The 14,465-nt window shown below is 38.0% G+C and overlaps 2 long non-coding RNA genes across 4 annotated transcripts; one reads left to right on the plus strand and one right to left on the minus strand.

The window, feature by feature from the left end:
* Window positions 1-563: 563 nt before the first annotated feature.
* LOC135783575 (uncharacterized) lies at window positions 564-6,962 on the minus strand. The gene is made up of 9 exons (XR_012335098.1): window positions 6,734-6,962; window positions 6,529-6,625; window positions 4,160-4,504; window positions 2,291-2,350; window positions 2,150-2,194; window positions 1,308-1,385; window positions 1,144-1,197; window positions 730-901; window positions 564-620 (listed from the first exon to the last, which is right to left on the minus strand). It is a non-coding gene; the product is annotated as an uncharacterized lncRNA (long non-coding RNA).
* On the plus strand, window positions 740-14,152 carry LOC135783576 (uncharacterized). Of its 3 annotated transcripts, none has more exons than XR_010545685.2 (9): window positions 740-874; window positions 1,135-1,217; window positions 1,325-1,403; window positions 2,303-2,368; window positions 3,248-3,336; window positions 4,173-5,116; window positions 6,044-6,141; window positions 7,487-7,572; window positions 13,441-14,152. It is a non-coding gene; the product is annotated as an uncharacterized lncRNA (long non-coding RNA). The 3 variants fall into 3 exon arrangements; XR_012335097.1 differs by having other exon boundaries at window positions 749-874; window positions 1,163-1,217; XR_010545686.2 differs by lacking the exon at window positions 3,248-3,336.
* Window positions 14,153-14,465: the final 313 nt, after the last annotated feature.

Here is a 14,465-nt window from a genome sequence, read left to right on the forward strand (position 1 = left end):
AATATGAGCGTCTTTGCGTTAAATTTGTGCTACACAACACCATGCACTTATATCGACGTCGCAATGCAAAAGAAGAACGGCAAGAAAGAAACCTGTCCTGGTCTGGCGATTTAAGGGAACATTTGTTTAAGGTATGTAGTAATAATACATTTTAATAATGCTGGGTGTGGGATCAGTTAACTAGAAATTTCGTTGATAATAAGCAATGTATGTACAGTAACTAGCTAGTTCACGTTAGATATTTTTTTATTCACGTGTCTGTGGTTATTTTAGGTTTTTGATAGTTAATTTCACTGATAGTTTTAGCCCGTGTAAATTTCTTAAAAAGCTGTAATTATTATTTTATTTAACATTATTATGTTTGCTGTCAAGACTGATATTTATTTATATATATTTATTGACGTTGATATGTAAACTTAACCTACTCAGTTGTACTTGACTAATGCAATAATGACAGGTCCACCTGTTTAAGTATATTGTAAAACATTTGAACATAACAACATTTGGACATAACATACACACATTGTTTCAGCCTGCATCAATTTAGTTGTATAGCTGCATTGCTGATAAACACCTCTGGGAAGATTCTCCATGTTCTTCTTTTATGTGTAGCTGCTCACCTTAAACAGATACAGTACATTGAAGTAATGTTAAAACAAATTAAGCCCTATAATATTGTTTATGTTTACAATAATTGGTAAAAAGTTTGACGGATAAAATGGTTCTTACCATTCTCTATATAAGCCCCTCTGTTAACTTTTGTTCAAGCCTGTCTAGATCTTTTATCAGTCTAGAAAGATGTTGGAGAAAAGACATCATCCTCTTCTATAATCTCCATCTGTAATTGGACTAACAACTGGACCAGTGAATGCAGGTGACTCCAAGATTGTCTCGTTTACAGCTGCAATATCAAAAAAATAATTGAATTGAGGCTTTTTATATACATTTAGTACTATTTTTTATTAAAATTCATAATGAGCATATGTATACATTGATTTAAAACAGTACTCAAGACTGTAGATTTACTGTGAGGTTTTGAATGTTGGACAGATTATCAGACCTGCATCTGCCTCAGACATGTTGATGTTTAGCTAATGACGATTTTAAATACATTTATTTTTTTTTTTTTTTTAGGCAACTTACTCTCCATTCGACCTTGCAGGTCACACCATGGTCTCAAGAGGGAAAATGAGTGCTCTATGGATTGAACAGAAAAGGTAGTATTAAACAGTGTTATGTTGTATTTAAATGCCATGAACAATGCGTTTATGTTTTCTTCCTAATTATGTCAACAAATGCTCTCTTACCTTGCATGGTACTTTAGATTAATCAAAACTCCAACCATCTGTATGAGGGTCTGGATGGATAAAGGATGCCCACTGGAGCTGGAAATGATGGATCAGGTCATTTTCATTTGTCACATTTACAAAGAAGCACACTCTAAGGATTGCGTTACCCTTTCTGTGACAAATACACTAGACAAAAGTATTGGGAGGCCTCATTCTAATAAACATGTTTATTTATTCCAGTATGTCCAATCAAAACAAATATAAATGCTATACCATATAATACCACTACAAAGAATTTTGATTTTTGTTGCAACAGTTTTGTAAGTGCCTTTTTCTGTTCCGAAATGACTACAGCTTCTTGTACAAGTCATTGATAGGTTTAGGTGATGAGTTTTTGGCTAAAAACCTTTGAGTCATATCAAAGGTGTTAGCTGAGTTAAGGTCTGGGGTTTATTCAGACCAGTCAAAGTTCTTCCACACCAGACTGAATCACTAATTTTCTGTTTGAACCTTACTTTGTTTGTAGGGTCATTCTTAAGTTGGTATTGAAAAGGGCCCTGCCAAAACTCTTGCTATAAATTTAGCATCAAACGGTTTTTCTAGAATATCATATGCTGTAGCATTAAGATTTGTGCTCATGGAAATAAGTAAAGTATTTAAACCTGTTTATTAGAAGGAGGTGTCGCAATAGCTATGTCTATATAGTTTGTGTTTAACAAGCCAAAATAACTAGGGCTGCTTCTTTTTAAGAACTTTTGGGTATTTTTAAATCAGCCAGAGGAATAACAGTCCTTAAATGTGTAATGTACTGCAATAATTTTGTAATGATCAAACGTGAGGTCAGATTCTTGTTAACCTACTGTGTTCTTTCTTGATGGTTAGCCAAGTGTCCCAGGACAGAAAATCTGTTTTGTATGGATCAGAGTCAGACATTAACATCTAATATGTAATATCTAGTGATATGTTTTCTTAGATAATGCTGTGAACAAATGCTCTTTTACCTTGAATATTAGGTGGATCCACACTTGAACCATCTGTATGATGATCTGCACCCACTGGATCTGTAAATGGTGGTGCAGGTAAGTTTCACAAGTAAACAAACTCAAATCCTATTCAGACCATTCATGATTCCAGCAATAACCAAGTTTTTTCGTAACAATAAGACTGCATTTACAATGCAAATCTTAATGCACAGATCACATTTTTTTGACTATATTCATTTTTTGTTCTGCTCTTTTTATATTTACATAAGACACTATTCATATCTGATATCGGTGTTACAATAATTTGCAAAACTACAGTTAATATGAGTGTCATGATTTGCACTTGAGTTTTGTATCGACTTAAGCCAGGGTCACTGCCAATTTAGGCATGTTTTAATTATGACACTTAAACAATTGTATATGTACTTCGATAAAGGTTTTTGCAATCATGGAAACATAAGTGAATCGCAGACAGCATTCTTCTTTTACGAATGTAAAATGGCTGGAGTAGTGATGTCACTAGCTAAATTAATTTTCATTTGACCTCCCCACAGAAAGACACAGCACATCATTATATCGTTGGCTCCGCCCACTGGTGTTCAGTCTAAAGTAGTAGTTGTTGACAATCATAAAGTTGTAATAACAGTAAGATTGTGATGTCAGACAAACATTGTGCTGTTGCTGGCTGTGGGAAACTAGTGTCTTTGTAAGGGTCGCAAATAATTTGAAAATATTTATGTTTCAAAATATGCCCCCCTACCATGAACTAAACTGGACTGTTGCAGAGACCAAGTGTAGTAGGGTACGGAGCGCTCACACTAGTAACACCAAACTTTGGAGGTAAAACATACTTTGGTACGATACAGTATGCATAGTGTGAGTACCCCATAATTTTACTGTAAACCATGCCGCTCCTTAGAGCTTATTTCTATGATATTTTAAACATTCTTCATTCTCTTGTAATTATTTTTGCAGGTTTCTGAATTGATGTCAGATGCAAAGCAGAAGCTTATTTTCTGCCAGTTTGGCTTCATTGTGGAAAAATGCTTGAAACTAAAATGCAGGTGACATTCTTTTGTTTATTGAAGCTATGACAAATAATTTGTCTGTTTAGTTAATGTTTTATACAGTGTAACTGTACCTAAACATTGTTCCTTGAGGTCCTCTGCTATTCACATTTTGTATGTCTTCCTTATTTAACACACCTTATTCAAATCATCAGCTCATTAGTAGAGATCTTCATGAACTGAACTGAGGCTGTGTCCAAATGTTCACACTTGTTGTCTTTGCACTAGACTACTTACATTACGTTTTTTTTTTATTTGGCCTAAGTATTCTAGTGGGCGTGAAGATCCTAAGCGTGCATGTAGAATTATTCATCCGATGGGACACACTTAGCATGTGTAAAAATTTCAATCCAGGTAGTGCCAGCAATTTGCACCAAAACGTATTTGTGTTTTATTTACTACTTTTAATTTATATTTAACATTTTTAAGTTTTTCTGTAAATAAAATGAACACTCTGAAATGAACATTTGCTTATATCAAACTTTTAGATGCAGAATTCTTTGCTCCTGTAAAAAAGCTCTTTGTTTTGAGTATAGCTTTATTAAAGTGTATTATTTATTCAGTAGTCCCTAAATAAACGACACAATGTTGCAGATGTTTCACAAAATGCATAACAATAATGCAGTGAACACCATAGAAATGTTAACATACAATTAAAAGTCTCATGCTTTACATCCAGAACATGATGCACGATAGGATGCACAAAGTGATATTTGGACGCAGCATCAGTCTGTCAAATCAAAGAGACATACAGAATGCACAGAGCAGTGGGACTCCATGAACAGAGTTGAGAACCACTGCTGTAACTCATTATGCTTACCTGACTCATGCAGAATTCTGGCCTGGTGTTTGGTCCCCCTTTCTCTGGCTTGTGTCTCCATCATCATTACACTCTTGTCAGTGTAATAGTATCGTCGTCTGCGTACCAGGACTTTGTTACTCAGCTGTCCCTTCTCCTTCAAGCTACATTTTTGTCAAGCTGCAACAAGTTGGAATACATAATTATTAACGTTTAATGATTTTGATGTATGAAATATGTAACAAAAGCAAAAAATGTATAGACATTCTATTAAGAAATTACCTTTTTGTTGTTTGTTTACTGACCTTTCAACCATATTGCATTTATAATTGATCATCATACCTTTGGTCTACTGTTAACAGGCTACTGTAGAAAACAAAGTCAAACAAAAAAGAGAGAAAAAATTATAAATGCTGAATGTGTCTCATCTTAAATACATTGTTGTTGTTTTTGTTTCATTGAATTTGCATGTTTTGATGATTTAAGGAAAATTTACGTAGCATATATATTGATGTTTTAAATCAGAGTTTGTTAATGACACTTAATCATTAACAAACATTTAAAAAGCTTTATTACAATACTAATTGATAATATTAATGTAATAATATTGTTTTGTAACACCCTAAATCACTGAGCGCACAAACGCTACCCCTGTTACAAGCATGAGTGGTTGACTTCATGCAGACATGCGCAGACATTGAAGTACCGCGAGAGTGATTCAAAAGCCCACGAAACAGTGTAATCACGCGGTACTGTGATGTCATACTGGTTAACGCTAAGCCACGTGAAGCCGGACACAAGGGCTACACTAATCTTTGGGCTGGAGTAGCCTGTGGTTTTTAAGGCTTCGTGTCTCATCGCGTTAAACGATCGCAGAACGATTTATTTCTCTTTTTCACCTCGATCTTTGGCCTCGTGTGATTTACCAAAACCAACATGTGAAGTTACAACGCTGACGAAGGAGTTTCATCAGTAGAGGTAAGTAACCAACATTATGTTATGCATGTAGTGGATCTAAAGATTGATTGTCGTATATGATCATTCTTTTTTTGGTTTGTTTGTTTGTAACGTTTATCAATGCAAGCCAAAATCGATCTGCAAATCCTGAAGGCAAGGCACGTTGAACATGTAACCGTTTTCTCAGCGGTGGTGGGGTAAACATTTGCTAAGTTAGCCTAGACCAGCCCCTGTTTAACTTAAAGTTACTTGAGTTATAAAATGTATCAATCTTCCTGCCCGACTTGCTTGGAGTAAGTTAACGTTATGTAAACGACCGGTATTCACAAGAAGCCTTAAAGTTTTATAGCGAAGTGGTTTGATAATTAAGTTAATATATTTTATCAGTTCTATTAGCTATAAAGTTATTTATATCTGTGAATTAATTCGTATTTTTATCAGTTTCTAACAACACGTACATGACAAAAGGCTAGCGTAACGTTAATAACGTACGTTAAGTTACTTACCAACACGAACAAACTGAGTCTGACAGACAAATTAACTTAAAGCCAACAATTAAAAAAAACATTATAAATTAACATAAACGTTATGTTTACGAATTATATTATTTACATGTTAATAATGATGTTAAATGCGAAGAAAATGTTGAAGTGTGCCTGAGGGAAAACGGTCATATGATGAAAATGGCGCTCAGGTGACGTACGAATGGCCTCGCGACCACTGTCTATGCTCGCGACCAGCTCGCCAAAGTTTAATAATATTGCTGGATTTTTTTATAATGGTTAATAAATGATGCGTGTAAATTTACACATATTTATTACGTCACTGACATTGTTTTTTATTGCGTTTATTTCTTTTATATTGATTGAAAATGAAAACCTTATTTAATTTACCTAAAATTTGTTTGTGTTTAACACTGATTTATGTTGTTTTTCTGTTTAATATTAGTGTGTCCTGGTAAACGTGTGCTCGGAAACATGCAGATTACAGTATTTACAGAGCCGACCTTGAGTCACCCACTGATGGATCTGTTTACCTAAAAACAGGTAATGTGAATTCATTTTATTTGCAATGTTTATACAAGTATATAATTTCACAAATATTAAATATTATTAACAATTATTATTAATAATGTACATATTAAATTATATTATACATGTTCAGTTGTTCTGTTAAGTTATTTGAAGGATATGCATGGTAGATCAATTAGATTATCTTTCTCACTAGCTATAAGCAGCATGCTATAGAAATGTTCCACTTAAAGGTGTAGCGGAGGATTTTCTCGAATTTAAAAAAAACCGCCGTCTCCGCTTTAAAAAAAAATGCAATTGCGCAACACTCCAGATTGACAACTAGGAGGACCAATAGTCTTGATGATCCACCCGGAAAACCTAAATTCTCCGCAATACCTTTAATGTTTAATGCTCTTTTACCTTGATTGTTAGGGTGGTGTTCATACAAAGCAACTTATTGCTCATCTGCTTGAGAGAAAGTTACTGCTGGGGCTCTCCTGCTAAGGTTGTCTTAATTCTAAAAAGAAAATAAGTCATTTAGGCTTAGATCATAGCAAGTTTTGAATGAATGACTTCACAATCTGTTTTAATAATGTTTATTTACAATGTATTTTATTCCACTTACCTGAATCGTGCAGAGGCTTGATGTTTAGTCCACCGGTTGTCTTCTCCAACCTCTGAGTGAAGCCACCACGAGTGGTCGTGTTAACCAATTTTTTTAATTTTAGTGCACAGTGAGTGTGTCTACATAGTCTAAACGCTTAATAAACTGATAACGTGTAAGGTCATTTAAATGCATAAAATGGTTTTCTTTTATAGGGTAAAGCCCATAAATGGCAAAAACTGATTGGCACAGGTAGTTTTTTTGCTCTTAAACCAGATTTTAACGTCTTTTTTGCCATTTCGTATGTGCGTATGTCTCCACCTGTGATAGATAAACTTCACAAATAAAAGTAAATTAAAACGCTTGAAACATGTTAATGTAATAAGCTGATTTTTTTAATATCATAATAAGATAATTGTCCTCTTATTATGTGGATGTAAACATACGCAATGTCTTTGTTTATCCTTTGTCTCAAGTCACACTGAGTGTGAGAAGTCACTTGTCCAGTGCTGTCTGGAAATCTAATGATAACTGCAATTCCTTCAGTCTAACATGATGATTGAATTACACACAGATAAACTCCCACTTTATAGACCACAAGATTTGAGTTCAGGCAGATTAAGATAGTTGATTGAGTTTAGTTGTTACTGTTTGGCTGTTGGCTCATTATTATTATTGATTTTGACAATTTTCTTACAGCCCTTGTCTGTCAAAATAATGCAACCTCTGGTTGTAAAGCACATTTTAAACTGATCTTCTTCATTCTGTCACTAGCCCACCACAATCCATGTTTACCAGCTGTGAAAGTGCAGGCCAAAAATCTTCCTTCACCTGTGGGCCTCTACCCACATGTAGATAAGGTAATGAATTATTTGATTACTGTCGCTGTTTCTGTCACTGGGGCAAAATAACTGCCCTAGAGAACATGAAGAATAGCCAAAACTGTGGTATTGCGCTAGCCCTAAAAATTTGAGAATCTTGATGTTTCTAACACATTGTCACGGTTTATGAATACATTGTTTCCTTCTGATTCACATGGCTGTGTTGTGTAGTGGTGTCTGTGTGTGTGGGTGTGTTTGGCACTTACCTCCAGCGCACCTGATGATCATCACTCGCTCCAGCTGCAGCTCATCAACTCACCTATTTATACTCATTCAGTTCTCGTGTTCTTTGTCAGATCGTTCCGGATGTCTAGCTGTTGGTGAGGTCTCGTGCTGTGTGTGTTCCTGTCTTCCGTGTTCCTGCTCTCGTGTTCGTGATCGTATTTTGGATTTGGATGTGGATATCACACTGGAGTTTCACTGTCTTCACGCTGGCCACCTCAACTGCCTGTGTCACCCGCTCAGCTGCTCGCATCATTCATTTCACTCTGTTTTCAATAAAACTCTTAACTTGCATTTGCTTCCTCTCATGTTTCATGACAGAACGATCTGACCACATCATGGAAGCAGCGAGTTCAAATATTACATCCATGGAGGAGTTCTTCAATCGCAGCAATAGACGAATGGAGTCTCAAGAACGTAATCTTTGTGAGACTGGTCGTGCTGTTCAGGCGTTGGTGGCACAGGTATCGGAGCTCACCCAACAATTTCAACAACTTCAGATGCCCACTGCGCCGCCCACACCGCCTGTTCAACCCATACCACCGGATAACAACACGTCCTCGGAGCCCCGCCTACCGATTCCCGAATCTTACGCTGGTGAGCCGAATTTTTGTAGAGCATTTCTAACACGTTGCTCAATGCATTTCTCTTTGCAACCTAGAACCTTCAACAACGAACAGACCAAGGTGGCGTTTGTGTTAACCCTTTTGACGGGTAAGGCGGCGCTCTGGGGAACGGCGGTGTGGGAGAACCAGGATCCATGCTGCGCCTCATTCCAGACACTATCAGAAGAGATGAAGCGAGTCTTCGATCGGGCTCTCGCTGGTAGGGAAGCGGCTCGTCTACTGGCGGAGTTGAAGCAAGGAGAGAGGTCAGTTTCTGATTATTCGATTGAGTTCAGAACTCTTGCTGCTGAGTGTCATTGGAATGAGGAGGCGCAGTGGGACATGTTCCTGCATGGGTTGGCTGACCGCGTCCATCGGGAGATCTACACCACGGAGTTACCCACTACACTCAACGGACTCATTGAACTGGCCTTAAGAGTCGACTCCCGGTTGACTCGTATGAATCGCAGAGTCAAACCCAGCTCCGGTATCAGCAGAACGGAGGAAGTTCGAGTCACTGGTGGAGACGTGGTCAGCCCTGTCTACGATCCCGAGCCCATGCAGGTGGGTCGAGCCCGACTCTCCCGGGAGGAGAAGGTTCCGGGGTACCTTTTATTGTCTGGACCGATCATAAGAACTTGGAATATATTAGAACTGCTAAAAGACTGAATTCCAGGCAGGCTCGGTGGGCACTTTTTTTCGGTCGTTTTGATTTTTCTCTCTCGTATCGTCCGGGTTCCAAAAACATCAAACCCGATTCTTTGTCACGCATTTTTGATCGTTCCGAACGCCTGTCTACTCCCGAGTGTATTTTACCAGAGAACATAGTTATCTCTGCACTCGTATGGGAGGTCGAAGCGAGAGTCAAAGCGGCTCTAGAAGGGGTAACGCCTCCGGTCGGGTGTCCACCGAATCGCTTATTTGTGCCGGAGAAGTTAAGGTCCAATGTTATTCAGTGGGGTCATTGTTCCAATGTTGCTTGTCATCCTGGAGTAAGTCGAACCAGATTTTTGGTCAAGCAACGATTCTGGTGGCCACGTATGGCTCGGGACATTCACAGTTTTGTTTTGGCTTGTTCGGTTTGTGCCAGCGGTAAGACTTCCAATCGTCCTCCTGATGGGTTACTTCGACCGCTGCCTGTCCCTTCGAGACCCTGGTCCCATATCGCTCTAGATTTTGTTACCGCCCTCCCGCCCTCCCAGGGCAACACGGTTGTTTTGACCGTGGTGGACCGATTCTCGAAGGCGACTCATTTCATTCCCTTGCCCAAATTACCATCAGCCAAGGAGACAGCGGTGATTGTCGTAAACCACGTCTTTCGCTTACATGGCCTCCCGACAGACGTGGTTTCCGACAGGGGTCCCCAGTTCGTGTCCAAATTTTGGCGTGAGTTTTGTAGATTACTAGGGGCGACTGTTAGCCTTTCCTCTGGGTTTCATCCCCAGACCAATGGTCAAACCGAGAGAGCCAACCAAGATTTGGAGAGAGTGTTGCGATGTCTGGTTTCCAAGAATCCTTCATCCTGGAGTCAACAGCTCTCTATGGTGGAGTACGCCCACAATTCTTTACCGGTATCATTTACGGGCCTATCGCCGTTTCAGTGTAGTGTAGGTTACCAACCACCTGTTTTTCCCAGTCTGGAATCCGAAGTTACGGTCCCCTCTGCTCACGCGTTTGTTCAGAGGTGTCGTCGTACCTGGACTAGAACCCGTGAGGTTTTACTCCAGGTGCGGGAGCGCACCAAGGCCAAAGCCGATCGCCACCGGTCTAGGCCTCCGAGATACGTCGTTGGTCAAAGAGTGTGGCTTTCTACCAAGAATATTCCTCTCCGATCCGTTTCTAATAAGTTAGCTCCCAAGTTCATTGGCCCGTTCAAGGTCACTAAAATCATTAATCCAGTGACTGTCCGCCTTAGTCTTCCTCCTGCGTACAGGAGAGTTCATCCCGCCTTCCATATTTCCAAAATTAAACCTGTGTTTTTGTCACGCCTTAATCCGCCTGCCCCGGTTCCCCCCCCCCGCCTCGTCTCGTAGATGGGGAAACCACGTATTCGGTAAATCGTATTCTGGACTCTAGGCGGAGGGGACGCGGATTTCAGTACTTGGTGGATTGGGAAGGTTACGGTCCGGAGGAGAGAAGTTGGGTTCCTGCTCGGGACATATTGGATCACTCTCTTATCGAGGAATTCAATCGACAGGTAAAGGAGTCTGGGAACGCCAGGCGGCGTTCCTAAGAGGAGGGGTACTGTCACGGTTTATGAATACATTGTTTCCTTCTGATTCACATGGCTGTGTTGTGTAGTGGTGTCTGTGTGTGTGGGTGTGTTTGGCACTTACCTCCAGCGCACCTGATGATCATCACTCGCTCCAGCTGCAGCTCATCAACTCACCTATTTATACTCATTCAGTTCTCGTGTTCTTTGTCAGATCGTTCCGGATGTCTAGCTGTTGGTGAGGTCTCGTGCTGTGTGTGTTCCTGTCTTCCGTGTTCCTGCTCTCGTGTTCGTGATCGTATTTTGGATTTGGATGTGGATATCACACTGGAGTTTCACTGTCTTCACGCTGGCCACCTCAACTGCCTGTGTCACCCGCTCAGCTGCTCGCATCATTCATTTCACTCTGTTTTCAATAAAACTCTTAACTTGCATTTGCTTCCTCTCATGTTTCGTGACACACATGGTACAACCGCTTAGTAGGCATGGGCCAGTATAAGATTCTGGCGGTATGATTACCTTTAGCAAAAATACCCAGAGGTGTAAAGTACTCGAGTAAATGTACTTCGTTACTGTACTTAAGTATTTTTTGGGCTACTTTGTACTTGTACTGAGTATCAAAAATATAGGCAACTTTTACTCTCTACTCAATTACATTTTTGATTGGGTATTTGTACTCTTTACTCCACTACATTTGAAATGACACTTAACGTTACTCGCTACATTGTTTATTCGTCAAATAAAAACGAGACGAAAGTGTCAGAGGGTGATGATGGATAGAATGTGTGGTCGCGAGGTTACACGCACACACGCAACTGAGGGACTTCATTTGGCTCTGCGCAGAGCAATCGTATGAAATCAAAGTACTGCGAGAGCGAATCAAATGCATATGGAGAAGTCTGGTCTCGCGGTACTTTGATGTCAAACGCTGAATGGCTTGCGTTGAGCCACCGTAGCGGGACATCTGCGTGCTGCGTATGTCATAAACTGTAGAGAAAAGTTCGCGTCTGGTCTGAGAGAAGAGATAAAGAGCAAACATATGGATGCATATCACATTTGCTTCAGTCAAGGGACCATTTTTTAAACATGTGATGCTACAATCAAAACAAAAGTGATGCGCGATTGCAGGAGGGTCATCCCGCAACTCAAGGGCAAGCACAAATGTTTATATACTCTGATGCTACCTTATCAGCTAACCTGAGCTGGTACATAACTTGATATAACTTACTATATAAACCAAAATAAACCAGCGAGGTCCTGTACTGATTGCCCTAGAACATTATAAGATTGATAATAAGTGTACAATTTTACTGTCCTCACATTTAATCAAGTATGCTGTAATGTATTTACTGTAAAGACGGATGCATGACGGAAGAAATGTAGTTCACTTAATATGAGATAGTGGTGTTACGTACTACATGTGTTTCCAATTAATCTTTCAAATGAACAACTTCACGTTTTTAATATGCATTATCATATTTCTGTTAGTGTAATTTTAGTTTACTGGAATTTTCTAAATATAAAAATTATATCTTTTTTAGGATAGGCCTATATAAGAATATTTGGTAACACTTTACAAAAAGGTTCATTAGTTAACAGTAGCTAATGTATTAACCAACTTGAAAAAACCATGAGCAATACATTTGTTACATCATTTATTCATCTTTGTTAATGTTAGTTAATAAAAATGTAAGCTTTAATTGTTTGTTCATGTTAGTTCAGAGTGCATTAACTAATGTTAACAAGCTTTTAATAAAGTATTAGTAATTGTTGAAATTAATATTAACAAAGATGAATAAATGCTGTATAAGTGCAGCTCATTATCATGTTAACTAATGTAGCTAACTAATGTTAACTAATTAACCTTATAAAGTGTTACCATATATTTATATCACAAAGTTAGGCTATATATTTTTCAGCATGGCACATTCAAGTACACAATGACACTAGACTAAAATTAAATGGGTTTAAATTAAATGTAATTTAGATTTCTAGACAAAAATCTTATGGCATTTAGTTGAATAAAATTAGACAAAAAAAAACTAAATCAATTCAGATGACAAAAATATGACTAAAATTTTAGTCAAAAGAAGACTATGACTATGTTTAATCTGTGTTTGTTCTGCCAGGTCAAAATTTTGAGGTGTTTGATTTCTTTTCTATATTAGGAAATAAAACCTCATAAATAAACTTTCTTAGTTTTCACTGCCCAGACCTACAGTGTCTCTTTGTGTTGAGGACTAGTGCATCTTTGAGCCAACATTCAGTACGAGTAAAAATACTTGAGTACTTTTAAATTGGGTTACTTTAATACTTTTACTCAAGTCGTATTTAAATTGGTGACTTGTAACTTGTAGTGGAGTAATTTTTACAGTAAGGAAGTTGTACTTTTACTCAAGTATGGCTTTCAGCTACTCTTTACACCTCTGAAAATACCACGGTTTCACAGTGTTGCGGTATTCCCATTGCTACACTAATTTTTTTTATTTTTAAATGGCAGGTAAAAATAAAGCCTTTAAATTATATTTTATATAATATTTTCGAAATGTATATATGTAAACATCAAATCAATCACAGACCATTTTAGTGGTTTTGTAACCTTGACTGTTTAAAACCACGGTGTACCTTAAAACTGGTAACCAGCCCATGCCTACCGCGTAGTATCTATTATTAAGGTGGTTGACAGGTCTGTTTGCATGTTATTGCACTGGTAATAATTTATTGTTTATAGTCCAATATTGATTGTGAGAATTATTTAAATTTCCTTAAAAATGTTCTAACATCTTTTCCTTTCTTTTCTTAATGCAGCACTTCAGGAGAAACCTGCCTGTGATCTGCTAAGATGCACAGATTCAACTCTGGCCCATTGTCATCCCAACACCTCATCTGCCATCAGTTTCGTTTAGTGTCGGTCTATTGCAAAAGTTCTTATAAACTTTAAATGAGACTTTGTGTTAAGCAGGGGTTTCCAAACTTTTCATTCCACAACATATTAAGCCCAGGATACACAGCAGGATTTTTGCAATCCAATAAGACCTTATCACACTGTGTGACAAGGATTGTTTAAACTTCAGCAGTAGACTGTCGATGAAGACACCTATTGCATCTGAAGCTGCGACATCTGTCATCAACATGCGCTAGTGGTAAACAAATACAGGTATGCATCTATATAAACATTCTCAATATCACCTTTGGTTTGCTCAGAGTTTGTTCAGATGATTTTTAAAACTAAATGTTGTGAAAATGCAAGGTGTGTTACACAATTTCAATGGATGGCGTGGGGTCAAAAACTATCAAAAGTTTCAAGCTTAGATATATAACTGTTGACAAACACACTTAATGTGAGTCACACCCAGTAATTATAATAAGCAGGAATTGCAGTAAGCAGGGTCACCTTAAGATAATCAGCTTGTTGGCAATTGTTTTATTTAATTAAATGTATAACTTTTTTCATTTCAGACTGATAAAACAGTCAGAGGGGCAGTGGCTGTTGGCAATGATGTTCTTGTGTGTTTTGTATTTGTTAATATTTTGTAGTCAGAAAGAGTATGAGATCACCTTTTCTTGTGCATGGTGCTTTATCTACGGTAAGTGCCTTTTTAACGTTTTGGATTAAACGCAAAATGTCTACATTGTTTTTATTATACTTGATATGGGCTTTTATTAATTATATTTAATTATATTTTTTGTTTCAAAATTAATGCCAACCCTTAAAAACATGTTGACTATATTTTTTAAACAATTAAACAAGACATTTATTTAAAAAATGAAATGAGTTGGAGGTCTTTGCTGATTCGTCTGCGTTTGATCGGATTCAAGACCAAACGGAGATG

This window comes from Paramisgurnus dabryanus, chromosome 2 (genome assembly GCF_030506205.2).
Source record: "Paramisgurnus dabryanus chromosome 2, PD_genome_1.1, whole genome shotgun sequence".
In the NCBI taxonomy this organism is placed as follows: Eukaryota; Metazoa; Chordata; class Actinopteri; order Cypriniformes; family Cobitidae; genus Paramisgurnus; species Paramisgurnus dabryanus.